Source organism: Ornithorhynchus anatinus, chromosome 17 (assembly GCF_004115215.2).
Source record: "Ornithorhynchus anatinus isolate Pmale09 chromosome 17, mOrnAna1.pri.v4, whole genome shotgun sequence".
NCBI classification, from domain to species: domain Eukaryota; kingdom Metazoa; phylum Chordata; class Mammalia; order Monotremata; family Ornithorhynchidae; genus Ornithorhynchus; species Ornithorhynchus anatinus.
Window position 1 is genome coordinate 7,354,948 of NC_041744.1, and position 27,905 is coordinate 7,382,852.

At 43.8% G+C, this 27,905-nt stretch overlaps 1 protein-coding gene across 14 annotated transcripts in view; it reads left to right on the forward strand.

Annotated features, from left to right (window-relative positions):
* The window catches only part of NCOR1 (nuclear receptor corepressor 1), a 119,615-nt gene that overhangs the window by 2,608 nt on the left and 89,102 nt on the right, over positions 1–27,905 (forward strand). The window lies entirely within an intron of this gene.

The window sequence follows — 27,905 nt, forward strand, 5'->3', positions numbered from 1 at the left end:
TTCAAAATATTGTCCGATATTCTTCAAAAACAGATTGATTTTTTTTTTAATTTGTATTTAGTGAGTGTGAAACCCTGGTCAGACAAGTCATGCAATTTTCCCCAATGGAGCTCTACAGACCTTGTAACTTAGAGATAGTGTTACTGTTCTTGTGATCTAAAATCAGATTTGAATCTTTCAAGTTGAAAAACTAGTGGTTTAATTCATAGACTCCTAGTCATTTTTAATATTTTCAATGATCAGCAGCCTTTAGATTCATGCTGCTTGTAAAATCTTTCAGCGTACTCCATTTCAACATTAAAACTTACAATTCTAGGAAAGATGAAGAAATTGTTTTCTTAATACTAGAGATATGATGAACTGTTTTTTAAAAATCTACATTTGATAACTGAACCTCCATTTTTAAAGGTTTCTGGTATTTAAAAAATCTTGATGTCATTTGGACCTATTGCAGTTCTGTCAAGGAAGGTCAAGGTCACCCTGCACAGAATTTTCCTATACCTAGTGGCTGGAAAGCCTCTTAGACCAAAGGAAACCATCTGGCCTTGAAATATTGTGTAAACCTCTCCAGTGTTCCTGCTGCTTGTTATCTTTTTTAATTTTAAAGAACACCGTTATACTTTTTAAAATAACTTCCTAATATAAGATAGTTCCTTTAAAGGTGGAGCCCTTTTTAGTCAAACTGAAGAAAAAAGGTTTGAAAAATAATAATTGTGGTATTTGTTAAGCTCTTACTATATTGCCAAGCACTGTTCAGAGCACTGGGGTAGATACATTGTAATCAGTTTGTCCCATGTGGGGCTCACTGTCTTCATCCCCATTTTACAGATGAGGTAAATGAGGCCCAGGGAAGTTAAGTGGCTTGCCCAAGGTCACAGAGCAGACAGGTTGATGAGCTGGGATTAGAACTCAGTTCCTCTGACTCCCATGCCCATGTGCTTTCCACTAAGCCGCGCTGCTTCTCCCTAGAAATAATGCGAAGAACACAAAAGAATAGTCTTAAAAGGACCATTATTTTATACTGATGCTTGATTGGAATGACCGTTTGTAGTGAATGTAGCATTTTGTTGATACAGTATAAAGTCATTTTCATTCTAGGCTCCTCAAGCTGTTTACCTTCAGGGAGAACAAATTTATTTTATCCCTGTTGTATACCACTCACAGAAGTTGAAACATTTGAGATGCAATCTGGGTGTCAAAGCATTTATGCACCTAGTCGATTATCAAATTGCTAATATTAAGCAGAAAGTATTTAATTTGTATTCAGAGCATTTGCTGGGAGTGAGAGAGGTTGTATAGCGCGCTGTCATTTTACACCTGGTTTATATTCCTGAAATTGTGACGACTTGGGGGGTGTCTTTCCGCAAGCAAGATCGTTTTTATCTAACTTGGTATTGATTGTAAAATTCAGTACAAAAGTACTCAGTTTAAAAGGAGATTAAAAAAAAAATTGTAGCCATCCAGATACTCTCTACCATTTCAGATGTACTTAATTTCTGCTGTCCCCCTTCCTCCTCTCCCTTACAGTATAATTTTGGTCCCTTTGAAAACAGCCTTGGGTTATTTTTTTCTTTATTTTATCACTGCGGACAAACTTTAATAAATTATCTGGTATATTGGACCAAATGCTATCTCACCGAGTTAATGTATTCCAAGAAAATTTGGAAAATTTGGCCTTCTAATATGTATTTTATTTTCAGCTTTCTGTAGCATGCCAGTCTTATGGTTACCGGTGGTGGGGAGTAATTTGGAGGCTGTAGATTTTATCTCCTCCGAAGCAACCTTTTGCTTTCTGTCATACTTCAGTTTAAAAAATCAATTTTGGGCATGTTAGTTTACCTATTCCACCAGGATACAGGTACAGATATCTTTTATATAGTTTTGAAAATGCATGTATTATGTTATCAGTAGTATTTATGAAGTCCTTCGTTTTGCTTTCATTTGAGTTTTTTTCCTTAGTGCTTCAGCTAGTCAAATATTTAGATTTAGAATTAAAATAATTATTAAGCATCCATCTATACATAACCCTATCCTAGGCATGATGCATAATTCACTTAAAAACTGTAACCTTTGTATGCTTGGAGTTTGCAGTTTATAGTTGATCCGTCTATATGATGGGGTACTTTTCCATCCCTGAGAGGTTATGGGAAAGCTTTTGCATACAAAAAGGTGATTATGTTTTTTGGAGGGGGGGGGAATTAAAGCATTTAGGCTTGCATTCCAGTAGACTTGTTAATGGATTAGGAAGAGCATTCATTCATTCAATAGTATTTATGGAGCACTTACTATGTGCAGAGCATTGTACTAAGCCCTTGGAATGTACAATTCGGCAACAGATAGAGACAGTCCCTGCCCAGTGACGGGCTCACGGAGCAGAGAAAGGAAACAGAAAGAGGACGGGACAGAAGCAGAAATGGGAGTTAAATTGGGCATCTGTATTTCTCTGATGATGGGAAATAATTGTCGTGTGGTAACTTCAGTGTACTCACGGTACCCTGATCTCATCTGTCTCGCCGCTGACCCCTTGTCCACATCCCTTCTCTGGCCTGCAACCCTCTTTCCCTTCATAGACAGACCACCATTCTTTCCTCCTTCAGAACCTTACTAAAATCACATCTCCTCCAAGAGGCCTTCCCTGACTAAGCCCTCATTTTGCTTATTCACCTTCCTTTCTGAGTCACATGTGCCCTTGGGCCTTTTCCACTTAAGCAACTTGACAGTCATCTCATCCCCAGTGCCACAGCACTTATGTACCTATCCATCTGTAATTTATTTTAATGTCTGTCTCCCTCTCTAGCCTGTAAGCCCCTTGTGGGCAGGGTTTCTGTCTACTCCATTGTATTCTCCCAAGCCCTTAGGATAGTGTTCCGGCATATAGTAAGCACTCAGTCAATAACACTGATTGATGAAGTGATGTCTCTGACCTAAGGACCACCTTTTCTGACCCCAAGGAGCTAGAGAATGCTCTGCATTAGTTAGGGAACCCAAGTGATAAGCCAGGGATGAGTAGACAGTGGACAGAAAATGTGGAACCCAAAGGAGGAGAAGCAAAGAACTTGAGGAAATGAAAGGAGACTTTGAAGAGGGGGGCACATGGTAGGAAGAAGCAAGAAGAAGAGCCTAGATTAGATGGAATCATGGAGTTGGGAAGCCTCGGTTTAAAAAGGAAGAGCCACCAAAAATGCTTTGGTGGTTCAGTAGTGGCCACCAGTACAGTTATCTTTTGACACCACAAATCCAAAATCATCTTCAACAGCAGCACTTGAGTACTCGTGGTATTTAAGAAGTGTTGGGGAAAATGTAACAGACTTAAGAGAAAGTCCTGCCTTAAAGTCTGCAATCTTGTGGGGGAGGCAGACACTGAAAGTACATTACAGATAAGGAGGAAGTTACAGAGTATATATATACAGAAGTGCTGCCGGGGTGTCGAGGTGACCCCGAGTGCTCCGGTGGCCCAGAAGTGCTGGTGTGGGAGTTGGGGAGAATAGGAGGCGGGGTTTAGAAATGAGCACAGGAAGACTTCTTGGAGAAGGTGTGATTTCAGAAAGGATTTGACCGGCAGAACAGTGACTTGCTGGAGGTGAGGAGAGAGGAGGGAGTTTCAGGCAGTTGGGAGGGTATGAGCAAGAGGTCAGTGGTGGGAGAGATGAGAAGAAGGCACAGGGAGTAGATTCACTTGAGAAACGTAGACCATGAGCTGGGGTGTTATCAGAAAAGGGAGAAGATAAGTAGTGGGGAGAGAGCTGATTGAGAACCTTAAAGCTGATAGGAATTTTTGCTTGAGGAGTAGGCAACCATTGGAGGCGTATGAGGAAAGGAGAGGTGTGTGTGGTATAAATCAATCAATCAGTTGTATTGAGTGAGTGCTTATCGCATTTAATGAGTGCTTATTGGGTGCATAGCACTGTTCTAAGTGCTTGAGAAAGTAAAATATAACAGAGATGGTAGACAGATTCCCTGCCCACAACGAGTGTACAGTCTGGAGGGAGTTTTAGAAAAATGATCCTGGCAGCATAGTGAAATATCGTCTGGTGAGGGCCCGAGATGCAAGGCAGAGAGGTCAGCAAGGAGGCCAATGGAGGACATGAGCCAGGACATGAAAAGTTCTTGGACCCTAGTGGTGTCTGTATGGAAGGAGAGGAAGGGATTCGGGAGACGTGTTGGAGAAAAAACCGATAGGATTTGGTGACAGACTGAATTTGGGGTTGAAAGTGAGAGAGAAGGTAAGATAATGCCAAGGTCATGGGCTTTGAGAGATGGGGAGGACGATGATGTCATCAACTGTGATGGGAAAATCAGGTGTCGGGAAAGATTTGGGAAGGAAGATTAGGGATTCAATTTTAAATATATGTGTCAGCAGCATGGGCATCCATGTAGAAATGTCCTGGAGGAAGGAGGAAATGTGAGATTGCAGAGAAGGGGTGAGGTCAGGGCAAGTGATGAAGATTTGGCGTACCACATAGAGGGTGGTAGTTGAAACCGTGGGACTGGATGAGCTACCCAAGGGAAATGGAGATTGAGAAAAGAAGGAGATCCTGAACAGAGCCTTGAGGGACACCCACAGGGAATGCGAGGCAGAGGAAGAGCCGGTGAAAGAGTCTTAAGAAGGATATCCAAAGAGGTGAGAGGAGAAGCAGGAGAGAATTGTGACAGAAACACTGAGGTTAAGTAGTGTTTCTGGGAGAAGGAGGTGTCCACAGGATCCAAAGCAGCCAAGAGGATAGGAGAGACAAACGGGCCCACACAGCTACTTTCACAATCGGTAAAAGTAGGCTCAAAGATGTGGATGATTAAAAAAAATAGGATGCCACCAGATGGGCACGTGAAAGCTAAGGTGGCATGCCCAAGAATGTTGGAGGAATTAGGGAAATGCCTTTTGGAGGAGGAAACATATTTCTGGATCTGAGGGAGGCAGTCGGAGCAAGTTGCTGTTTCATGGCTAGCATTTAACCTATTGATATCCTAAGAAAGTTGTACGATTATTATTAGGCCCTGAATTAATCTAATTATAGGGCCTGAATCAGTGTAAGGAAGTACTTTTCATTTAGGTTTGTCATCTCCTTATTCCTCTAAGTGATTAGTTCTTGTATCGGTAGTCTTTCCATGTTATTGCGGTATCACCGAGGTAGTCTCCCTACTTTGAATTTCTGCGTTTATCACAAAGATGGGAAAGCACTTGCTCTTGCGTGGTTGGAACAGTTGACATTAATGGGGCCCTCTCATGAGCAAGCTAATTGGCATGCTTTTTATATTTTTACCGACCCGTTCCCAAGGGTGATGTGACTTTTTTTTGACACAGTTTGCAGTAGGCTGAATCCAAAAGTGTCGTCATCCAGCTTGATCATAGTAGGACTAGTGCAGCTGTACCAGGAATGTCAAGAGGGAGTGGAAAGGCACATTATTTTGGCCCAGTGGATCTCCCTGATGATCAGGCAGGCTCTGTGTTCTCTGCAGGGAATTATGGTCCCCTTTAGAGCAGGTTCCTCAGTCCTGAGTAAGTTTTTTTGGGTTTTTTTCCTGGTCCTCCTGGAGCTAGTTGGTGCTTATTCAAAGAGTGGGGCTGGATTCCCTTGCTACATTCTCCAGGGGAACCTAATGAGGTTTTGGGGTTGAGGGGGAGGTGGTTGGGGGGTGTTACTTAGGATTGCTACAAATGTCTTTTACCATCGTCTCGGAGCAGGGCCTACTTCCTTGCTGCTTGATAATAACCTCTAACCCTGAAGGAATTATACCTAAGAAATTTCTTCCCTTTCTGGTGATGGTTGCCTCAAGCAGTGTTTTGGGGGTCTCTTGAGACATGGTACAGGAAATCCTATTATGAATGCTGAAATAACAAAGCACTTCCTAAACAGTTCTTTCAAAGTATAGACCATCCTCCCTTACTACAGTGGGTTTTAGAGCATATTTTAACGCATTGTGGAATTAAGTGTAACAGTATTTTGTTGACTTTTATCCTTCATATATTTCTGAACTGTAATGGGATCTACAGTTTATTGTAGGGAAGAACAGTCAGCCAGATCCTAAAAAGTGCTGTGCCAGAAACTGCCAGTTGATTGCCATGCTTTTACACTGCAGTTCATTCATTCATTCAGTTGTATTTATTGAGCGCTTACTATGTGCAGAGCACTGTGCTAAGCACTTGGAAAGTACAGTTCAGCAACAGATAGAGACAATCCCTACCCAACAGTGGGCTCACAGTCTAGAAGGGGGAGACAGACAAAACAAAACTAGCAGACAGGCATCAATAGCATCAAAATAAATAAATGGAATTATAAATATATAACCATCATTGATAAAATAAATAGAATAATAAATATGTACAAATACACAAGTGCTGTGGGGCGGGGAAGGGGGTAGAGCAGAGGGAGGGAGTAGGGGCGATAGGGGAGGGGGACAGAGGAAAAGGGAGGCGCAGTCTGGGAAGCCCTCCTGGAGGAGGTGAGCAGGGGGGGAGAGAGCTAGTTTGGCGGATGTGAAGAGGGAGGGCCTTCCAGACCAGAGGTAGGACGTGGGCCAGGGGTTGACGTCGGACTGGCGAGAACAAGGCACAGTGAGGAGGTTAGCGGCAGAGGAGCGGAGTGTGTGGGCTGGACTGGAGAATAAGAGAAGAGGGGTGAGGTAGGAGGGGGCAAGGTGATGGAAAGCTTTGAAGCCAATAGCGAGGAGTTCATGCGAAGGTTGATAGGCAGCCACTGCAGTTCTATTTCCTTGGCCTCATTCATTGGCCTTCGGGATAGATGAAAAGTGGGGACCCCAAAGGATGAGTAGTCAGAAGGTCAGACCAGGGGATGATCTTAGTCTCAGGCCATAGTTTCCCGATGTGTTGGCGGGAGCCAATGAGAAAGTGCCTGTCCAACTACTGGGGCTCCACAGATATCCATTGGCGTGACGTCAGATGAGGTTTCCCTTTGAGAGGATATTGGTTACCTGGTGTCACCATAGTAATTTTTGTTCATATGTTCAGAGTTTTTATTTATGGTATCTGTTAAGCACTTACTATATGCCAGGCATTGTACTAAGCACTGGAGCAGATACCAGCATGTTGGGTTGGACACAGTTCCTGTCCCACTTGGGGCTCCCAGTCTCGATCCCCATTTTACAGATGAGGTAACTGAGGCACAGAGAAGTGAAATGACTCACCCAAGGTCACACAGAAGACAAGTGGTGGAGCTTGGATTGGAACCCACGACCTTTTGACTCCGAGCCCTGTGCTGTATCCACTACGTCATACCAGCAGAGTTGTCACATGGCTACTTCTTTCAGAATCTCTGTAAATTCCTCGAAGTTCTGTTCTACAGAAGAAGAGGACAAAAAGAGTAAAAACTCAGATTTTATAACATAACTTTCTGAATATTATTTTAAAAGCAATTCTATCTAACAATGGCCAGTCATTTAGCCTGTTATGCCAGAGCTAGGATTAATCTTGCCTAAGTTCTTAGACAAACAAAATAAAAAGCTGACTACTTGGCAAGATGTACAATAAACTTTAGATTATTCAGGGTCTGATTATCTAGTTAGCATATCCGGGATCTTTGCTTCTACTTGCTCTTACTTCCTGTCTTTTGAAATTTTTTTTTTCTTCACCATTGGTTAACACCTCCAACCCAGGGTGCGGAAGAATTGAAATGAGAAACTGTCAGCTTTCTCTTTGTTAGCAGATCTGGAAGAAACTTGGAGGAGAGGAATTTGAAGTGAGACACATTTGAGGATTATTAATGAGGCCAATCATGGACCATAGGTAGACAGGTCACCTATGTTTGTCCTTGGCCATTGGATCTCACGGTCTTGTCTTGCTGGCCTCTGCTGTTTCTCATTTCCCTCATTTAGCTTTCCAAAGGCTCTCAATCAATAAAAATAATGGCCCTGCAACGTAAACGTATGTGGCGGGGGGAAGGGAGGAAGGAGTTCCAAGCCAGAGGGAAGATGTGGGAAAGGGGTTGTTGAGATGAAGTCACAGTGAATAAGCTGGTACCAAAGGAGTGACATGTAGGAAATCATCAAGGTAAGGTAGGGGGCCGATTGCCTTAAAAGTGATGGTGAAGAGTTTCTGTTTGATGTGGAGGTGGATGGGATACCACTGGAGGTTTTTGAGGAATGGGGAGACATGGATGGAACATTTTCTTAGAAAAATGATCTAGGTGGCAGGGTAAAGTATGGACTGGAGTGGGGAGAGGTAAGAGGTAGGGATGACAGGGAGGATGCCAATACTGTAGACAAGGTGGGGAATAAGTGTGTGGGTCAGCATAGTTTGGCAAAGAAAGAGATGTTGGGATATCAGACTTCTGGTTGAAATTCAACTTGGGAATTAAATCTTCCAGGGGCACTTCCTTCTCGCTTTCTTCTAGCAACTTGTGGGAGGCAAGGGCTGTGACCTGCCAGGAGAGCCCAGTTTTGGGAGCTGAACCCCTGTGTTCTCAGGCCGGCATGCACCTACTGATCACCTCTGCCCATCCACGAAGCATGGCAGTGTCAGAAATTTTGAATTAATGTCTAAATAGGTTAAGCAATCAATAGTATTTATTGAGTGCTTACTGTGTGCAGAGCACCGTACTAAAGTGCCTGAGAGAATATAGTGTAACAGAGTTGGGAGACATGTTTCCTGCCCACAGTGAGCTTACAGTCTAAAGGAAATCCTCTTTATCTTGGTCAGAGACAAGAATTCACAAATAAATCGAGATTTCAAGAATCTCCATTTCAAAAATCTCGATTTGCCTGGGTTCTGAGGACCATCCCCCTTCCAGGAGTTTAGGATTAATCAGGTTCTTATCTGACCTGTGAAAGTTACCGAGGGGCTGAAAGTATTCAAAGCCCTACCCAGTATCAGAGTTACAGAGGACACAGGTTAGGTCTGGGTTGTTGAATCCACCCTGGAGGTGAAGTGGGGAGAGGGATGTGTAAGTGAAGTGGGATGTGTAAACGGAAAAAAAAGAGGTTAGGAAACTCCAAAAGACCCCTCTCTACATATAAAATGGGAGCCAGATTAAAATTTTCCCATCTTCCACCTGATATTGATCTAGTTGGGGATCCAATATCTAATTGTGACTTGGAGGGACGAATCCCTGCATCTTCTGGGAATTGACAGCATTCCTAGAAGTCACCTGATATAGTGAGCTCTCATCTTTTTAAAGATGCTGTATTTGAGGTCCATTTGAATTTTGGCTTTTGTCTCTTTGAAAAATCAATTCTTACTAAAGGATGACTTTTTTCCAAGAACTGCATTTTCTGAGGTGGAGGAGAGAGCAAGTCTGGTCAGTTGACCTAGGTTATTGATCAGATTTCTGGGCTTTTGAGTTGGCATATGCAGTTTTGTGGATCTGTGCATCTGTAATTCCCACTGCTTCTTCCTCCCATGACACATTTTCATGTTTTTTTCCCTTTTCTCTCTATGTGTATGTGCACATACGCGTACCTCTCTCCTCCCCAACCCCATTCCCAAATGTACTCCATAAAAGCGGAATCTGTTGCATCAGGCATATTTTGTGTGGCCTAATTACCTGAAATAATCCCAGTCACATGAATTCTCATTTTAGGCTTTCCCTCTTTAATTGTTGTGGGTCTGGCATTTAAATGCATTTACAGTAGTCTTCTTTTATAGTCTAAATAATAAGTGGATTAAGAAGATGAACTTCGGTTAAAAGACTTATAAATTAAACCCCATTAACTATCAACAACTTGTTCTTTAGGGGACAAGAGGGACTACTATGTAGCACCAGAGATGTTTGCTCTAATATTTTCCTTTTTAAAAAGTATGACAAATTAAATCATTTGCTTTTCTTGAAAGTCTACTCTACACATAGTACTAGAGTAAATGCTTAGTAGCATATATGGCAGTAGAAGACAGGTCCTTCCCTCAAGATGCTTTCAGTCTAATGGGAAATCAGTGTATTAGCACCATGGGAAACTTAAGTATGAAAAAATAGAATCACAAATTGTGGGAAAAGGCAAACTAGTAATGTAAATATAGGACAGACCTTCTGCAGTGCATATTTTTCTTAACGTTGGTTTGTTGTTTATAGTTCAAATCAACAATCAAAAGGTCAGCATTGTGCTCCTAGTTAATTGTTCTCTTTTAAATCAAATCAGTAAATCTGCTCCTAAATTTATTTGTAGACTCGCCAAAAATTACAAAATTTCTATACCAAAAACTGTACTGTTCGTTTTTGGTCACATTTGGGGGTTTTAATTTCTTGTCTGTGAGCCATAGTGTTCATCTGGTTACTTTTAGTTCTTCTCCTTCTTCATCTGTGTAAGATTTCATTTGTTTTGTTAAGAGCAGTGATCTTCAGATTTTTCGGGCTGAGAATCACTCTGGTGGGGACAAAAATCCTAACCAGGAATGGCAAGGGGGAGGGAAGAGTGTGGGGGTTGGGAGTTGTCTCCCCTTCCACATCTAATAATGCGGCTTCCCAGCAACCAGCCTCTCTCTTGACAATGCCATTTTTAGAATGGGAGTGTGGGGCAGCAGCATCGCACTAAAAATAGAGTTGGAAATGCCTGGCAGCGCACTCCAGCTCAGGGGAGAGGCTGGGCGCTCGGGAGTCAACATGGCCAGAGTTTGAGAAACACTGTTAGAGGAGCCAAAGTGCACAGTTTGAGGTACTAAACCCAGTAAGGCAATCAGTCAGTGTTGATTAGACCAGGCTGTCCCCATCTAGACCGTAAGCTGGTTGTAGGCAGGGAATGTGTCTAGTGATTCTGTTGTACTGTACTCTCCCAAAGCGCTTAGTACAGTGTTTTACACACAGTAAGTGCTCAGCCCGCATACTCTGCCCCTCTGCCACTAACCTTCTCACTGTGCCTGGTTCTCCGCTCAGCCCGCATACTCCGCTCCTCTGCCACTAACCTCCTCACTGTGCCTCATTCTCGCCTGTCCCTCCGTCGACCTCTGGCCTGGAATGCCCTCCCTCATCTCCGCCAGACTCGCTTCCCCTCTTCAAAGCCCTACTGAGAGCTCACCTCCTCCAGGACGCCTTCCTTTCCCTCTGCTCCTCCTCCCCTCCCCATTGCCCCCACTCCCTCCCTCTAGTCTACCCTATTCCCCTCCCCACAGCACTTGTGTTTATTTGTACATATTTATCATTCTATTTATTTTATTAATGATGTGTGCGTATCTATGATTCTATCTAATTTGATGGTATTGATGCCTGTCTACTTGTTTTGTTGTCTGTCTCCCCCTTCTAGACTGTGAGCCCGTTGTTGGGTAGGAATTATCTCTATCTGTTGCCGAATTCTACTTTCCAAGCTCTTAGTACAGTGCTCTGCACACAGTAAGTGCTCAATAAATGCGACTGAATAAATGAATGAATAAATATGATTGAAGATTTCTCTCCTGAGAACAGGGAGAATGGATGACAGCGGTGCTCCCCCGTCCACCAACTAGCCCTTGGCTCTTAACACTCTCCCTCTAACCCAGAGAACCTAGCTTATGCCTTTTTTAACCATGTGGTTAGGAAGCTGCAGTTCTTTTGCCAAGAATGGTGATGGCAGAGCTTCACCATCCACAAATTTGCCCCTCACCTAGCAACTTTGTCCTCCTGCACCAAACAATTAAGAAGCTGACAAATGGTTTCAGTGGTTTCCCGATACTGTGACCAGTGGCTTGAAAACTTTGGATGGTGAGCAAGATGCCACCCTTCCTGGTGTCAGGCTAGTTCGAAATGTGTGTTTGCCAGCAGTAACCTGGTGATGGGAAGCATCAGACTCACTGGTGTTAGATCATTCGAATAGAAATATTTCACCGATATCTTGTTCTCCTAAAACCCAAGTCTATATTCTTGAAGAACTTTGCATTAAGGAAGATTCACACCTTCATTAGTGTTGTGGGCATATGCCCAGCTCTTTCTTCTGACGTTGCATCATGTTTTATCCAGACAGATCCATGTTGGAAGGAGACTCCTTAATTCACTGTCAGTGGTCTATCCAAATTGCGTAATACAAACCTACATGTGCTTTTGAAATATTGGATGTACTTTTCCTTAGGCCAGCGTTTTCAAACGTTTTAGAAATCGTACCTTGAAAATCAATGAATCAATCAGTTGTATTTATTGAGTGCTTACTGTGTGCAGAGCACTGTACTAAGCACTTGGGAGAGTACAGTACAACAGAGTTGCTAGTTACATTCCCTGCCCACAGTGAGCTTAATAGTCTAGAGGGGGAGACAGACATTACTAGTAATAAATAAATTACAGCTGTGTACATAAGTGCTGTGGGGCTGCTGAGGGTGAGGTGAATACCAAGTGCCCAGAGATACAGATCCAAATAAAAGGTTCTAATCCAGTCCCCCATCATTCATCCCCACAACTCATATTTGTATGTAACTGTAACAGGAGAGACTACCATAAAGGCTATACCCACTATAATACTTTAAAATATTCCTAGGATTTCAATCGCCTCTACCGTAGGGAATTAGAACTTTCTTTCTTGGGCTGTTGATGCTTATCTTTTAAAAATAAACTGATTTGTAGCTGAGTTGGTTGGAGTTTGGATTCTACATATATGTATTAATAATGATATTAAGCACTCTACCATGTACCAAGCTGTGCTAAGCGCTGGGGTCAGTTAAAAGCAAAATCAGAGTCAGCTCCCCTACCTCGTGGGGACCACCATCTAAGAAGTCAGGAGAGCAGATATACCTTCTCCTGATTTTTAAAATGAGGAAAGCAAGTCACATTAAGTGACTTGCTCCCTCAGCGGGCTATTGGCTGAGCTGGAACTAGAACCCACGTCTCATGGCTCCCAGATAGACACTAGCAAAATGCTCCCAAAAACATTGTGCAAAAGAATGTACTGCTTGGCCTAGTGGAAAGAACATGGACTTGGAGTGAGAGGACCTAGGTCCTAGCACTTGCTCCATCATTTACCTGGTGTATGACCCTTGGGTAAGTCACTTTGCTTCTCTGGGCCTCAGTTTCCTTATCTGTAAAATGTCATATCCGGTTTCTTGAACAGTTTCATCAGCATTGCTCATGAGGCCTCCTTAACATTAAATGGCAAGACACGATCACCAAGAGCAAGGTGGAACAGTGTTTGTTGCAACACAACGACTCAGAATTAGGTCTGTGGGATGGAGAGTTGTCAGATGAGATGCTAAAAGAAATGCTGCTGGCTAATGGGGCGGGGCGGGGGGAGACAGATGAATCTGAATGACAGACAGACAGACAGACCTGGGTTGCCTCAGTTTGGAGAGGCGTTGGGCAGATTGAGAGACTGCCCCTGAGCTGCAACGGTAACAGGCCCTGCAAATATTGACTTCAGTTGCAAGTTAAAAGGTAGTCTGTCAAGGTACACAGAGGTAGAAGCTCTTGACCCTTCCAGCTGCACCAGCAAGCCTTTTGTATATGCTCATTTGTATATATTTTTATTACCATATTTATTTTGTTAATGAGGTGTACATCCCCTTGATTCTATTTATCGTGATTAAGTTGTCTTGTTCTTTGTCCGTATGTCTCCCCCGATTAGACTGTGAGCCCGTCAGTGGGCAGGGATTGTCTCTATCTGTTGCCTAATTGTACATTCCAAGTGCTTAGTACAGTGCCCTGCACATAGTAAGCACTCAATAAATACTATTCATTCAATAGTATTTATTGAGCGCTTACTATGTGCAGGGCACTGTACTAAGCACTTGGGATGAACAAGTCGGCAACAGAGACAGTCCCTGCCGTTTGACGGGCTTACAGTCTAATCGGGGGAGACGGACAGACAAGAACGATGGCAATAAATAGAGTCAAGGGGAAGAACATCTCGTAAAAACAATGGCAACTAAATAGAATCAAGGCGATGTACAATTCATTAACAAAATAAATAGGGTAACGAAAATGTATACAGTTGAGCGGACGAGTACAGTGCTGTGGGGATGGGAAGGGAGAGGTGGAGGAGCAGAGGGAAAAGGGGAAAAAGAGGGTTAAGCTGCGGAGAGGTAAAGGGGGGATGGCAGAGGGAGTAGAGGGAGAAGAGGAGCTCAGTCTGGGAACGCCTCTTGGAGGAGGTGAGTTTTAAGTAGGGTTTTGAAGAGGGAAAGAGGGAAAGAGGGTTTTGAAGAGGGAAAGAGAATCAGTTTGGCGGAGGTGAGGAGGGAGGGCGTCCCAGGACCGCGGGAGGACATGACCCAGGGGTCGACGGTGGGATAGGCGAGACCGAGGGACGGTGAGGAGGTGGGCGGCAGAGGAGCGGAGCGTGCGGGGTGGGTGGTAGAAAGAGAGAAGGGAGGAGAGGTAGGAAGGGGCAAGGTGATGGAGAGCCTTGAAGCCTAGAGTGAGGAGTTTTTGTTTGGAGTGGAGGTTGATAGGCAACCACTGGAGTCGTTTAAGAAGGGGAGTGACATGCCCAGATCGTTTCTGCAGGAAGATGAGCCGGGCAGCGGAGTGAAGAATAGACCGGAGCGGGGCGAGAGAGGAGGAAGGGAGGTCAGAGAGAAGGCTGACACAATAGTCTAGCCGGGATATAACGAGAGCCCGTAACAGTAAGGTAGCCGTTTGGGTGGAGAGGAAAGGGCGGATCTTGGCGATATCGTAGCGGTAAAACCGGCAGGTCTCGGTAACGGATAGGATGCGTGGGGTGAACGAGAGAGACGAGTCAAGGATGACACCGAGATCGCGGGCCCGAGAGACGGGAAGGACAGTCGTGCCATCCACGGTGGTAGAGAAGTCTGGGAGAGGACCGGGTTTGGGAGCGAAGATGAGGAGCTCAGTCTTGCTCATGTTGAGTTTTAGGTGGCGGGCCGACATCCAGGTGGAGACATCCTGGAGGCAGGAGGAGATGCGAGCCTGAAGGGAGGGGGAGAGGACAGGGGCGGAGATGTAGATCTGCGTGTCATCTGCGTAGAGATGGTAGTCAAAGCCGTGAGAGCGAATGAGTTCACCGAGGGAGTGAGTGTAAATGGAGAACAGAAGAGGGCCAAGAACTGACCCTTGAGGAACTCCAACAGTTAAAGGATGGGAGGGGGAGGAGGCTCCGGCGAAGGAGACCGAGAATGACCGGCCAGAGAGGTAAGAGGAGAACCGGGAGAGGACAGAGTCCGTGAAACCAAGGTGAGATAAGGTATGGAGGAGGAGGGGATGGTCGACAGTGTCAAAGGCAGCAGAGAGGTCAAGGAGGATTAGAATGGAGTAGGAGCCATTGGATTTGGCAAGAAGGAGGTCATGGGTGACCTTAGAGAGAGCAGTCTCGGTAGAGTGGAGGGGACGGAAGCCAGATTGGAGGGGGTCTAGGAGAGAATGGGAGTTAAGGAATTCTAAGCATAATGAAAGCCCGAAGAGCAGCCATTATTAATGATGTCTCTGAACATGCAAGAACAATTACGAATACCTCCATAGCAATTCTCTTAAGCTGCCCAGGAGGGGGGCTGTACCGTGATCGTTCTGGGCCGTGCAGCAAGAAGTTTAGGGCCACCGAACCATTGTGGGAGACCGCAATGAAACAGCAGCATTGTGGGAGAAGCAGCGTGGCTCAGTGGAAAGAGCACGGGCTTTGGAGTCAGAGGTCATGAGTTCGAATGCCAGCTCTGCCACTTGTCAGCTGTGTGACTGTGGGCAAGTCACTTCACTTCTCTGTGCCTTAGTTCCCTCATCTGTAAACTGGGGATTAAGACTGTGAGCCCCACGTGGGACAACCTGATTCCCCTGTGTCTACCCCAGCGCTTAGAACAGTGCTCTGCAAATAGGAAGCGCTTAACAAATACCAACATTATTATCTCCCAGCAGTACCGTCCTGCACCTTCCTCTGTCCATTCTAATCCATTCCCTTGCCCCCATCCCCTTATCCAAGTCAGGTAAGCCATGAAACCTGGAGGTAATGAGATCTTTATGTTGGCTCAGTGAATAAAAAAGTTAGGGAGCATTTCCTCCCTAGGCATTGACAACTCAAGTAGACATCCCAGGGTTACCACTCTTTCCTTTGCTCTTGTTTCTGCTTTTGGGCTGCCATCGCTCTGTGCCTCTGGCCACTATTCCTTTGGGTGTCAAGGGGAGTCATGGGGTTCAGACTTCAACCTGAGCCCCCTAGATTTTCTTTTCTACTGGGCATTTGTTGCCAGGGAGGATCAAAAGCCGAGTTAGGATGGATATATTTTAAAACAAAAGGGCTTTTAAGCACTTTTAATGTTTTCTATAACAGTTGCTGGAAGCCATAACAAAAAAAGATGAAAATATCTAGAGAGTCTTGAAAAATTGGGCCAGGATAAACTGAAAAGATGTTCTCTTGAGGCAAGAGTCATTTAATCCTCTCTGGGTTTACAGTTATCTATAAGTGAGGCCATTACTGAGTGCAGTTATCAGCTATCAGGAGTAGTGTAAAAGGGGGCATGCTTGTATGTATTCCTGACGTAGGTTTCTCTTCTGCACGTCCACTTACATCAAATTTTCCACTGCTGAACAAAACACTGAATACACGTAGGTAATTTGGCTCATCAAACTCCCCCACACCACCCATCGCTAATTCTCCCCTGCCTCCAACTCTCAGTTCCAGACCGTTGACCTATTTTGCAGTTGCCAGGCTGAAGTATGTCTTCCTTTGTCACTGAGATCAGTTAACCACTATTTGGAACCAGTCCCTGAAGCTGGGTTTTCGTGTCGATCCATTTTCCTTCTACAATATCGATTCAGCTCGTTTGGAGATTGTGCCATGGAGTCGCCTGTTGGAAATGCGGGATGAGGTCCTGGGACCTCGGGTCCAGAAATCCTCTCTCATCTCTGCTGGTCGTGATCCCAATGAGGAAAGGAGTGCTCTGACTGGATAGGCAGGTAGAGGTGCAGCACAATACAAAATGAGCGTGTGGTCTTGGTCCATGATAGGTATCTATAGGCCGACTCCATGTGGGCAGGCAATGGGCCTACCGACTGTTGCATTGTACTCTCCCGAGCACTTAGTACAGTATTGGTGAGCGCTCAATAAATACTGTTGATTGAATTCTCATCACGGAGCAGAGCCCTTTCCACTGGATCAATAGCAGAGTTGCTTAGTTATAGTGTAATACAGCCAATTTTTGATCAGTGTCTTAGGGGATGGAATTACATGTATAATTGAAATCTTCAATCTCCAAATGGGCTATTGAATGCCAGGCAATTATGGCAGGGAATGCAATCCCGGTATCCCTTCCTTTTGTTGAGGGCGGGAAGAGTGGAGAGGATGACTGTGCCACGTGAGGTGGGAAAGCTGCCGTGAAATAATGGGCTCAGGTAAACTCTGCTTTCAGCACTTCCTCCCCTGGCCTGGATAACTACATAGCTGTCCATGGGCAGTGGCAAAAATAAATTCTGGGGTCACTTTCTCAGGACAGAGGGTAATCAAAATGCTGTTTGTATCTACACTTTATTGCACAGAGTCCACTGATCCCCAGTGAGAAAACATGGGCCTAGAGAGGATGTAATCAGGATTCTGTCTCAGGCCCCAAAATAATAATAATGATGGTATTTAAGTGCTTACTGTGTGTCAGGCAATGTACTAAGCGCTGGGGTGGATACAAGCAAATCGAGTTGGATACAGTCCCTGTCCCATGTGGGGCTCACAGTCTTAGTTTCCATTTTACAGATGATGTAACTGAGGCACAGAGAAGTGAAGTGATTTGCCCAAGGTCACACAGCAGACAAGTGGCTTAGCCAGGATTAGAACCCATCACCTTCTGACTCCCAGTTCCATGGTCTGTCTACTACCCCATGCTGCTTTGTGCCTAGGCACGATCTGGTTTTGTTCTTCATTCACTACTGGACCTTTTTCCTTTCTCTCCAGTGTCTGTAGGAAAGACAGATGGATAAGAAGATTTGGATAATCACTCCCTGAATGGTCACGAGTTAAACATGTATGGAAATGAATGGCGTTATTAACTCTGCAGTGCTGTTTAGTGATGCTGCCTGAGACTTCCATGGTTAGGATCTGCCTTGGACAGGATGATTTGAGAGTCTCAGGAAGGCAGAGTGGAAAGCATTTTCCACTTAGTGGTTTAGGCACAGCTTGGGGGATCTTCCTCATGAACTTCCCATATCAAGTTCCCTCCCTTATGGAAAGCACTGCAGCCTTCCTATTGTTATCTAGATGGCACGATGATTTCACTCTGCCTGAATGGTAGCTTTTGGATGGGTTGCGACACAGTTAGCAGCAGGGTTCTCTCCACAAAAATTCCTTCTCTCTGAAGTTTAGAAACAGTACTGTTGGACCAGAATTTTAAAATGAAATTATTTTGGAACCTGGGCAGGAAACGTGCCTGCTAATTCTGCTCTCCTGAATGCCGAGTACAGTGTTCTGCACACAGTTAGATTGCAGTAAATACCATTGATTAATACCTCCTAAAACGCAGGGACCAGAATGGCATTGTTGTAATTTCGGGGGGTGGGAGTTCCATATTTTTATTCAGTGACAAATTCAGCTTCACATTAGGAATTTTGAGTGCTGTTCTTATTTGTGATTCATGAATCACAAGCATGAATCATATTTTCATGATTGTAAATATAAACTAGGCTAAGGAAATGTCTGTCTTTACATTGAAGGGGTTAATGAAGCCGTTCTTTGGAATGCAAATGGCTAATTGACTGAATTTCCATTTCTCCTTTATAAAGAGGGATAGAAGTTGTGTTTTCCTCATTCTGTGATACTGTAATATTTGTCCCATTTTTGTTTTAATTACCTTTTTTCATGGTATTTGTTAAACAGTGCTAGGCACTAAACGATGTCACATTCCCTGTCCCCCATAGGATGCACAGTCTTAATCCCCATTTTACAGATGAGGTACCTGAGGTCCAGCAAAATTAAGTGACTTGCCCAAGGTCACCCAGCAGACAAGTGGTGGAGCTGCGATTAGAATGTAGATCTTTCTGTCAAGCAGGCAACACTGCTTCTCTTGTGAGAATATACTGAGTTCTCCGGTGATGTGTGTTTTTCATCAGTCATTTTGGATAGAACACTGTTAGGGAATGTTCCTCCGACAGCACCCGTCAGTCTTGGATAGAGCACAATATTTTGTGGTAAGGAGCAGTTGGGCACATGCATGTTTTCTTAATGGAGGGTTCTCAAAGAGTGTAATCTTTGTGTTACAGGAGAACGGAATGTATTTTCCAGTTCTCTATTAAGTCTGATGTGACTGATGCTGAGAAATTGGGATTTCATCCCCTGTAGGAGAGTGATGAGTTTTTCACGAGAACAGCCTCCTACAGCCCGGCGGGCACACTTCACTCCTCTAGCTCCAGCTTACTCCTTGTGCCTCGGTCTCGTCTATCTTGCCATCGACCCCTTGCCCATGTCCACTCTGTGGCCTCCCTCCCTCTCCATATATGCCAGACCCCCAATAAGGTCACATCTCCAAGAGGTCTTCCCCGATTAAGCCCTCTCTTCCCCGGCTCCCTTCTGCATCGTTTGTGCCCTTTGGATCTGGGACCTTTGGGCATTTGATATTCGCCCCACCCTCAGCCCCACAGCACTTATGTACATAGCTTTAAATAGTGTGTTATAAATTACTTATATTAATACCTGTCTCCCCCTCGGGACTGTAAATTCGTTGTCTACGGTGAACGTGTCTGTTAACTCTGTTGTATTACTCCCCCTCAAGTTCTTAGTACAGTGCTCAGCACCTAGTAAGCACCCATTAAATACCACTGATTGATTGAAATGCCATTGATTAAGTGGCGTTGAAGGGGGAGGGGTGAGGAGAACTCAGTTCCCCTTTCCTTCCTCTAGAATCTCAAAATCAGAGGGATCTTGCTGACCACCCTACCTCCTGTCTCTCTCCACTCCAGTCCATCATTCACTTTTTTGCCTGGATCATGTTTCCCCACTCCTCAAGAACCTCCAGTGTTTGTGCATCCACCTTTGCATCAAACAGAAACTTCTTAGTGTCGGTTTACCGTGGCTTTCTTACCATAGGCTGTAGCAGAGCAGTCCAGAGGCCAACAGACACAACCGTCCCAATTTCCATATGTTTGTGTGTTATTGTTAATAGTTGTGGTATTTAAGAGTGTACTGGGTGCCAAGCAGTGTACTAAGTGCTGGGATAGATACAAGATAAAAATCAGGTCATACACAGTCCCTGTCCTTCATGGGGCCCCCGGTCTGATGGGAGGCAGGGGAAACAGGTCTTGAACCCCCATTTTACAAATGAGGGAACTGAGGCACAGAGAAGTTGTGACTTACCCACGTTTACACAGCAGGCCAGTAATGTTGCTAAGATTGGAACCTATGTTCCTCGATTCCCAGGCCTGTGCTCTTTCCTCTAGGCCACATTGATTCCCTCCACACCCAGAGTAGGGTGACTGGGGAGAGAGAAGGCTTCTCACAAATCTCTGCAGGCCATAGCAGTCTGGAACTTTTCCCACTTGGCAGTGGTGGAAATTATATCAATCAATATGTTTATAAAGGACCTATTGCGAGCATAGTGTTATATTGAGTGTTGGGGAGAGTACAGTGAAAGAAAGAAGGCTCCCTTCCCAGGAGGAACTTTCAGACTTGTGGGGACCAGCGTAAAATAGAAGGAAGAAGTGCTCAAGTAGGATCGTATGTAAAATAAGTATTGAGTGCAAAGGTGTTAATGGTAATACAGAAGTGTTGAGATGAAATTGAAATTAAATGACATCTCCTCCTTCCTGTTCCATTATTGGGGTCCCCCCCCTTTTTTTTCCCTTTTATGAACTTCTTAGCACAAATGCATAGACTAGAGACCATAAGTCAGTCAAAAAGACGTAGGAAGCCCAAATTTTAGCTTTTTGGTGGTTGGAATTGACTGTTGGTACTCTTTGGTTGCCAGCTGGTCAGGTTGTGGCAATTAACCTAGAAAAATTTATCAGTAGACAATTCATTTTCATTATATAACAAATCAGGGTACTTCTTGGAGTTTTGAGCCAATGTGACAGAAATGCCACAAAAAAATACTTCTTGCACCTCTTTGATCCCTTGCAGTGTACTGTCAGGACCTATGTTAGGCCTAAGATTTTTTCCAGAAGTTCGTTACCCAGGAGGCAGGATTGATTTAATTTGATTCCTAGTAGTCTCTTTCACCAGTAGAGCAATGGTGTCTTTCTTCCCCCATCTTGATCACTTTGTGGCAGATGAAATTTGTTTTCTTGGAAAAAGGCTAGACTTACTGTTGGAACGATATCTTTTTTCCACAGGGTGAAGAGCATCTCTCTCCTAAAATGATCATCTTATCCTTGTGAGCTCTGAAGTGTTCAAATATAATTTTGGCTTATGCAGGTCTTCAATAGTATTTATTGAGCACTTACTATGTACGGAGCACTGTACTAAGCGCTTGAGGTCTTGGAGGCCAAAGGCCAAGGGTTCCTGATGAGTTGTGCACTCGACATGAAATTTCTCAATAGCAGGTTAATGGTGCACAGGCATTTCTTAAGGAGGTACTGGCCCCTAAGTTAATATGGTAGAGAAGCAATTTGTCCTGGGAATTATGCCAGATTTGCACCAAATGATGGGCTGTACCAGTTATTCATTCATTCATTCACTTCATTCAATTGTATTTATTGAACGCTTTCTGTGTGCAGAGCAATGTGTTGAGTGCTTGGGAAAGTACAGTAAAGGGAGTCAGTCATGGCCCAAAAGGAGCAAACAATCTAGTGAGGGGGAAACAGACATCAGTACAAATAAACAGGCATCAATATAAATAAATAAAATAACAGTTATATACTTAAGTACCGAGGGACGTGGAGGGGGGAAGAGAAAAGGGAGCAAGTCAGAGCGATGCAGAAGGGAGTGGGAGATGAGGAAAAGTGGGGTGTAGTCTGGGAAGACCTCTTGGAGAAGATGTGCCTTCAGTGAGGCTTCGAAGGGTATCAGTTACAATTACAGGAGGCAAAATAATACTTAAATCGGTTCATTAGTTTGGAACGAGGAGATAAAATCTGAAGTGGATTATTTGCTGGCTTCTGAGTTCTCATAGTTTGTAATTGTCTTTTTTGGCTTCTGAAATCCTCAAAAGTTTGTCTCATGCATACCCTCTACATTTCAGTGGAACAGGTTTTTGTTTTTTTTTGAATCAGTGATTCCAGCACATTTAGCTAAAGAAGTATTGAGATTAGGTGTCCCACTAGAAGTAGGGGACAGGGGCCCTGGTGCAGGGCAGTACGCTCTGGACCTCTCCCAGAGACCATCCCCCTCCTTCTTTAGGTGCCGTTAATCACGGTAAGGGATGGGAGTCATGCTAACTGGCATTCACCTTCTTACGCCTGTGGCCTCCTTAAGCAACTTTAAAGGATCTTCCAGGTAGTCAGAGTGTAAGCCACCGAGTTTAGACTATCTAAAGCAATCTTTATAAGTGCTTCTAAGGTCCCACTTTGGGACCCCCCTGGATAGCTGGAGTCCGGTGGTTCAGTAGCTGATCCAGGGGAGGTGATGAACATCCAGATCATCAGGTGTCCAGAAAGTCCAACTGCTGAATGTGTCCCTTTCGCACTGCAGTGCTGTGGGCCCCATTGCGGTTTCACTAGTGTAGTTCCTGAATTAGAAGAAAAAGACTTGAAAACCCTCAAATGGCTCTTTTTCCCTGCTTCCTGTATTCCTGAACTCCAAAGCTTAGGTCCGATTTGTGTAGCCAGGGGGCCTTGTTTAGTTTTGAAGAAAAAGATACCCAGAGTTACTCCCCAAAAGCCTGTTACATGAACTGATCTAGCAGGAGCAGTAGTTGTAGTGGAATTTGTAGCTTGTTTGGAGAATAATTTTGGCTCTCCTAAGTCCCTATATATTTGTCAGATGTATTCACTGCAGTGGTTTTTAGTTGTTGCAATGGTATTTAAACTCTGATTATGTGTCAAACATTGTTTCAAGCTCTGGGGTGGATACAAGCAAATTAGATTGGACATAGTCCCTGTCCTGTCCCTGTAAGACCTTGTAGAGCATATACTCTTAGTGAAGGGACCTAGATGTCAACTCTGTCACATTGTACTCTCCCAAGCAGCTCTGTGCTCTGCTCACAGTAAGTACTTAGTACATGCCACCGATTATGGCGAGCTGTGCTACCTTGGAAAAACAGCGCAAGGCTGACGTTATATGAATTTCTATCATGCTCCCTGTCATTCCTCTTGTTTTAGGAAGTTATGGGTAAGGGTCACTCTTTAACTTTGGTGTGTTCCCAAAGTGGTGCTCTACACACAGTAGGTCTTCATCAAAAACTATTAATACTGCCTATAGGCTATTACCCAGTCACCCAGCTGCTCTACTCCCTTCACTTATTTTCTCTTGCTAAATGTTTTACATTATATTTAGGACAGATAAACCACATGCTTCTAGTCACATTTGAAATCAGGTATTTGCTGCGACCTGCAAAGCCATTCATTTGAATTTAAAGAATTTTAGTATATGCAGGTTCAGTTTCAGAGTTTGATTGCATGGGAGCATATCAGGAGCACCACATTTCTCTAGTTTTGCCCCTCATGTTTTTGTGAGTTTTAGAGCAAACATCATAAGTGTAGAGAAAAGTGCTCTGCACCCAGCAAGCACTCAACTATTGATTAACTTTGTAAAATGTCTTCCAGTGGGATATTTTACATAGTGGTCTTGGTTAGGGCCCTTTTGAGCATTACTGTCACTTCATATATTCTTGTTATTATCTATGAAGGGAATTATGTCTGGGGAGAGGGAAAGAATAGAGTATCGATGGAAGCTCTTCTTTTGATTTTGAGTTTTTACCTCTTGGTATACATCATCAATTATAAGCCCCTCATAGATTTCGAGCCCCTAGAGAGACAGGATCCCTGTCCAATTCCCACTTGTATTCTCTTTCCTAGTAAATAGTACATTACTCTGCACACAGTGAGCACTTAAATACTATGAATACTATGTCAATTGAGAATTAGCTCCATTGAGCCAGCTGTAAGCTCAGCTTTTGAAACAGTGCTGATTTGACAACATAGAAGTTGTTTAGGGTGTTTTTTCTTTATATTTAACTCGAGGTATTCAAAATTATTTGTGGAAAGCATTTAAAGACTAGTTCATGTCATTTTTGCTTGTGCGTGTCCAGCATATTTATTCCCCATTTTTAAAATGAAAATGGTTTGGGAAATATGTGAGGCCTTTTGGATTAGGGAATACAAACTTTCTGATCCTAAATGTGTAAGGGCAGAAAAGTAGGTGGAGGGGACTGGCAGGTAACTTCAGTTACTTTATGTCAAAATACAACATCCCCATGAAACTCAGCAGTGCTGCCACCTAAAATTACATTTTTCAATGCTATTAAACTCCTTAATATGGGAAGTTATTGTAGATCAGTCAGTGATATTTGTTGAGTGCTTATTATGTGCAGAGCACTGTAAACTTGGGAGAGTACAATACATTGGAGTTGGTAAACTACATTCCGTGCCCACAAGGAATTTACAGTCTAAGGGGGTTAGAGACAGACATTTGCATAAATTGCAGCTGTGTACCTTAAGTGCTATGTACCTTAAGTGCTGAAATGAATAGTGCATCTTACATTACTGGTCCTTGATTGTGTTATTTCAGAGCTTGAAATTGTATCCCACAGTCTTAAAAATGTGAGTTTTTTAGTAATTTGTGAAAGGATGCAGATTGCTGGATTATTTTCACTACTGGCAACTTTGCTCCTTAATCTTGAGGTACTTTTTTCCATTTTGTGATGCACATGGAAGCTACGTGGGAAACCCCTTATTTAGGATGAAAACCTGGGGTCTGGCCAGAGCATGATAGAAATGAGGCCAGTGTCCAACTTCACAGCCCATTTTCTTCGGTCAGGCCTGTCTGGACCCAGCTTGCCTTCCAGGACTGAAGTAATTTAGGATACTTGCCACCCTCCTGCGAAGAGTTGCCCTCTTGCCAGCCTGCCCTTTTCTGCTGAACCAGTGAACCCTGGTTTCCCGGAATGCTTACCTGTTGCATGGACTAGAGTGTATGTGTGAGTTATGTTGCCTCTCCAGTGCCGTGTAGGTTAATACTTAGAAATGCTCCTGCATGGGCCTGAAGTGAGCCATCAGGTGGGGAACGTGTTTTCCCCTCCCTTAGCTCGAGCTACTTTTTGGCTGCAGACCTATTGAAGTTTACTTTCTGCAAACCTTGATCACTGTGCTCCTTCTCCACAGTTTTCCCTCATCGATGGGATCCCAGGACTAGAGATGACAACTTTTCATTTTGAGCATTGGGACGGTTAAAAGTAGGTGGGGACTCAAGTGGGGGAGGCGACGATTGGAAGAAGACAGGTTTCAAAGAGTTTTATAGGTCAGAAAACCACCAATCTGGTCTTTCAGTCCCAACTGGAAACCTGACAGAGGCCTGGGATGAGCAAGGCTGAGAATCTTAGCCTGGCTCAGAAAACTGTGGGGGTGGTCATGGAGTGTGCGCCCTTGTTTTATGAGCCAGAAACAGTACTAAGCACTGCGGTAGATTCAAGGTAATTAGGTTGTACACAGACCTTGTCCTACATAGATTTCACAGATTTAATATCCATTCTTATGGATGAGGTAACTGAGGCACAGAGAAGTTAAGTGAATTGCTCAAGGTCACACAGCAGGCAAGTGGCAAAGCTGGGATTAGAACCCAGGTCCTCTGACTCTCAGGCCCGGGCTCTTTTCACTAGGCCACACTGCTTCTTTGCATCAGCTTTTAAGGATGATTTTTTTTTTTAAATAAACCCTCAGATCCTTTGTGAGACAGGAAGATGTAGCCAGTATTCTGTCCTGTTGTCCAGACTGAGGAGGATTACCTGTGATCGCATAGCCAGTAGCGGAGCTAGAATTAGAACTCCTGTCTCCTAATCCCCAGAACAGTGTTCCCTATTATTGTCTAACACATCTGCACTTCAAAGAGATTATTTGAGGGTCCTTCTCATATACTGAGAGAGGAGAGAATTGGGTTGTGCTCCATGTCTGTTGTAAATTTCCCAAGGGCAGAGATACAAACTTCTCTGAATACTGTTTTGAATCTCATTGTGAAGTAAGGTCATAGACCTAAAGGACACGTAATAAATACTCTGTTGTTAATTTGGGAGTAAACAAAATATTACACTTAAGTTAAAAGTCGATGTTGTTTTTGAATTGTTTGGTTTATAACTTTCTTCTTGACTTTTGAAGGACATTTTCATTTCATTTAAGTTTCTAAAAATGCAAAATTTGCACCTCATTTTTACCAAAGATGGAATCTTCACTATTTTTTCATAGCCAATAAAGAGTAAAAATTCAGTATTTCTAACCATGAGGAACTATGTCTCTTGACTCCTTGCAGATCAGGTAAGTAACTTAAAGATTGCATTTCCAGTCTGTAAACTATAAATATTGTCCATCAGTATATCAGCTACTGATTGGAATATTATCTCTTGGAAACCAGTTACATACCAAATTACTACTAAGTGTAAACTGGATTCCAAAGTAAAGAATAATATTTGGTTCCTCTACCATAATCTTTTTGTTGGTTAAGATATTTTAAAGATAGAAAATGAAAAAGCTAATATTTTTCTGTTCGGTTCCTACCCCTGAAGGATTATTAAAAATTCCATCTTGCTAGCATTTTGCCAATGTTGTAAGTGTGCTTTTTGTTAGTCATGGGTTGTTTGTTAGTTTACAGGATTCAGGCACATCCTCTTGATACAGCTGGGTAATGCTTCTCATACATGTGGCTGTGTTGTGAGGTATGCTTTCCCATAGGTCTGTAGACAAGTAGGTTCTATTCCAGAATTAGCCCCAACAGAAAAACCAGATCATATAGGTCCTCCCCTTTGTCCATTCTACTTTCCTTTTCCTAGTGGCTTTCCAATGCCCCCTCCCTCTCCCTTCCCCCATCCCCCTTTCCAACTTCACCTTCCCCTCCGTAACTCTCCCCCAGTCTCTACTCCCCATTCCAGTATTTTTTTATGTTTGAACTTTGATTGTGGCAGGAGCTGATGCTGCTGGTGTGACCACACCTCTTCAACTCACCCTTCCCAACCCCTCTTCCCCTGCTCCAGTCCAACTGTTGATAACGAGCAAGGAATAAGGAGGAAACATGATAGGGCGGTAGGAAGACACGGGCAGTGGCATCCACACCAGCATTGTTACTTCCAAGCACCAAACTCTCCCTGGCCCCTTTCCCATAATGAGGTGGGAAGTTGGAGCTAAAAGTTGGGATGGGTGCTCGGTGCAACCCGACATGCAAACTTGGTGATGGAGGGCTGGTGCTAGGTACCTGAAATAGGGATGGGGAGAATAGTCATTCAGTCATATTTATTGAGCGCTTACCGTGTGCAGAGCACTGTACTAAGCGCTTGGGAGAGTACTATATGACAGTAAACAGACACTAGCTTGCAGTCCAGTGGGAATGGCGGGTTAGACCGACCAGACTTGTGGCCGCGGCAGCTGCGGGAGCTGCATGTGTCCAAAAGACCAAAGCTACTGGAGTTCATGTTGAAGACAAAAGAAGAGGGTGGCACGAATACCATTTGGAAAAGAAGAGATCAGGAAAAGAGTGGAGCAAGAAGCGGAGAGGATAGGGAGGGAATTGATTTACCTGTAGTTATTGACTGTAACATCGGGGACGGAATGTACGCATCCTGTGCCGTCAGCAGTTGCTGCCAGACTTTATTCCCTGTTACAGGAACTGCGAGGTGGCCGTAACTGGGGTATGTCTGTGTAGATACTGTTTGACAGGGATAGTGTTGCTAAAAATATTCCTTTTTAGTGACTAGCAATCTGTCACTATGAATTACCCGTTCATTCGCATGCCCCGCATGCCAGAAAGTTAACAAACGTTTAAAAAGGAAGCACCCTTGTCCCATTACACTTCTTAAATTTAGTGTATGGAAGTTTATAGTGGTAGACTGTATTATTCCTATACTTACTCCATAAGTTGATGTAAACTTGAAGTGCATGATTGAAACTAGCTGGATACTGAAATTGATCTTGTGTTTATTTTTATTCTTTGTGGCTGTGTTATCGGGCCTTTGAATTGCACATTGGATTTTGCAAGTGCTTTACAATCATTATTATTAGCAACAGCATGCAAAG